The sequence below is a fragment of the Drosophila biarmipes genome, chromosome 2L (assembly GCF_025231255.1).
Source record: "Drosophila biarmipes strain raj3 chromosome 2L, RU_DBia_V1.1, whole genome shotgun sequence".
In the NCBI taxonomy this organism is placed as follows: domain Eukaryota; kingdom Metazoa; phylum Arthropoda; class Insecta; order Diptera; family Drosophilidae; genus Drosophila; species Drosophila biarmipes.
The window spans coordinates 25,888,198-25,891,628 of NC_066612.1; positions in this window are offsets into that span (position 1 = coordinate 25,888,198).

The following is a 3,431-nucleotide window of genomic DNA, read 5'->3' on the forward strand; positions in this document are numbered from 1 at the left end:
AGTGAAACTTTCGATGAAGGAATACCAGCGTTTCATTTCTATATTAGGATTTTTATCAGAGATTGCGAAAGATAGTGGTTGATGATCGGTTTGAATTTCAATTCCAATCACTCCGTATAAGTAATTTCTTAGATTTTTAAGAGCCCATAATATAGCTAAAAGTTCTTTCTTATTAGTTGCATAAACTTGTTCTGTTTTAGATAAGGTTTTTAAAATAAAAGTAATCGGTTTACCTTCTTGAGATAAAACTGCACCAAACTGCGACGTCCGAAGCGTCGGTGGTCAGGGTAAATTTTTTATTATAGTCCGGTTGAACTAATTCTACTTGACCAATGAGATTTTCTTTCAGCTCGTTAAAAGCTTTAATAGCTGGGTCATCCAGCTGAATTAACATTTTTGGTGACAATCTTTTTTAAATTTTGCCATTATGACCGCCAAGGTATTTTGTTAGAGGTTTGGCTATGAAGTCGTAGATTAAAACAAATTTTCTATAATAGCCCGTAAGGCCTAGAAACTTCTTAGTTCCCGAATATTTTTTGGAAGCGGATATTTAGTAATGGTGTCAATTTTTTCTGGGTCTGTCTTAATGACGTTATAAGACACGATGTATCCTAAAAAACTGGTTTCACGTTTAAAAAACTTTGATTTTTCCAAGGAGATTTTCATGTTTGCATTTAATAATATATTTATAATTTTGTTTAAGTCTTCATAGTGTTTTTCAATCGAATTTGAGAATATTATAATGTCGTCTATGTAGACATGGCATGTTTTCCCTATTTGTTCTAGTATAGTTATTCTATAGTTATATTACTTGGCTCAGATTGATCTTAACAGACGGTCGGCTATGCCGTACTTACAACATTAATACTTTAAATCTGTTTCCAGTGCAGTCGACAGGCCTGTGGACGGTGTGTGTAAACGAGGATGTGTGTATGCTGAGTGAACTACAAAATATTATTAGTTAACAGTCAATCTAAGTCCAAATATACATACTGTACCCGTGTAATAAGCTTAATTTCTATAAAATTTAAATCTATTCTAAAAACTACAAAAGCGATGCAACAGTCAGATAGGCTGCCGAGATCGGGGGTGAATCCTTAGCTGCGAGGCGGCAGATTCAACAGCTAGAACAAGAGTCCAGGGTGTCTGCTTGTCCGCTATACGCTCGTGTTGGACGTGTCGATGGTTAACCATCAGTCCGGGGTTAGGTTACTCGCAACTGGTCAGGAGAATATGGCGAACAACACGTGTATCAATCTAGGAACTGCAAACATAATAACTAACTGGACAAGGCTGGGTTTACTTTTATTTACCTTAAGTTTTCCTTACGTCTTACAACGGTTGGAAAGCTTGGCTTGAAACTTAAATTTGCACTGGTAACTGTATGTGGCCAATGCCCTTATTAATGATGCACAGTTACTTTAGGTGTCCCAATTCGCAAACAAATTTACTTCTTTTTATACTTCATTCTCAAATACGTACCAAAATTCAATTAAAGATAAGTTGCCCATGGCGGCGGCTTATGATTTTCTTAACGTTAGCTTGCCCATGGTAGATGCTTATGATTTGCTTAACTTTAGCTTGCCCATGGCAGATTATGATTTTCTTAACGTTAGCTTGCCCTTGGCAGATTAACCATAAATTGGGTACAAATGACTTCATTTAGGTTCTTCATTCAAAAATTTACGTTAACAATTAAGTTTTAAAAAGAAAAAAGATAGTCTTCAACAAAATAGCATGGGTGTCGAAACTTGAATCTATAGTTATTCTATAGTTATATTACTTGGCTCAGATTGATCTTAACAGACGGTCGGCTATGCCGTACTTACAACATTAATACTTTAAATCTGTTTCCAGTGCAGTCGACAGGCCTGTGGACGGTGTGTGTCAACGAGGATGTGTGTATGCTGAGTGAACTACAAAATATTATTAGTTAACAGTCAATCTAAGGCCAAATATACATACTGTACCCGTGTAATAAGCTTAATTTCTATAAAATTTAAATCTATTCTAAAAACTACAAAAGCGATGCAACAGTCAGATCGGCTGCCGAGATCGGGGGTGAATCCTTAGCTGCGAGGCGGCAGATTCAACAGCTAGAACAAGAGTCCAGGGTGTCTGCTTGTCCGCTATACGCTCGTGTTGGACGTGTCGATGGTTAACCATCAGTCCGGGGTTAGGTTACTCGCAACTGGTCAGGAGAATATGGCGAACAACACGTGTACCAATCTAGGAACTGCAAACAAAATAACTAACTGGACAAGGCTGGGTTTACTTTTATTTACCTTAAATTTTCCTAACGTCTTACAACGGTTGGAAAGCTTGGCTTGAAACTTAAATTTGCACTGGTAAACTGTATGTGGCTCGGCTCGAGTAGTCCCGCTCCACGTGTTGGCAGCCAGAGTGGGCCAAAACGAGCACCAGGCGATTTGATCAAATAGCGCTGCGCACTCCTACTTTCGTTTATCCATTAGTACACAATTATTGAAAAATATTAAATTCCCTATGCTCACCTAATTAGTTTTTCAACTATAAGTTGGATGTTGCGATCGGTGCCAGCTAAATAACGCCAGCCACTTTGGGCGTTTGAAATTAGCTTTGTGGTGCTTCACTTATTAGTCTGTTTGTCTTGTTGAGCGGTTATTAAGCCCGAGGTGGTTCATATATATATACACACGTGGACTTAGCACTTCTTTGCTAAATTCGATTTGATTTAAAACGCGTGTGCTTTGGCCAAAAGATCAGAAATAAGAGAACGAAAAAACGCAAATGGCGGGTGCAAGCCCTCTGACAAGCAGTGTTAGAAAATACGAAATTTTCGTTTAGTATTTTCTAGGATGTGTGTTTGCCACCAGGTTGCGGAACCAGTACCGCTATTTTATATTTTAAAGAAACACAAGAATCTTTTCCTAATAATTTCACACCCCTACAGCACAGAATTAATCTTTAGTCTTTACGACAAAGATAAAATCTGAAAAAGGGTGTCTACTGTTACCAAATATCCTTTGCATGATATGTTCCTTATTCCTTTCCGTTTAAATCCTCAAGTAAATAGAGAGAGTATCCCAGTCTTTGCTTGACACGAACCTTTATTCCTACCGGTGCAAGCTTGACGACGACTTGAGTTGTAAACTTTTTTACCGGTTTAAGAAACGTGAATTTCGATAGATGATCGAGTACAATAAATATTCCTATATTACCTCTTTTCGTCCTTGGGAAGGGACCAATAAAATCTATATAGAGTCTTTGAAATACTCGTTCGCTAACAATTTGTTGTCCTATGGGTGGTTTAAGTTTCTGCGTGGGGTATTTTGATGTCCTACAAATCTCACAGTTTTTTATGTAATTGCGAACGTCTACAGCCATACGCGGCCAGTAAAACTTTCTTCGAATATTTTCTAAACATTTGGCTATACCGCAATGATAAGAAG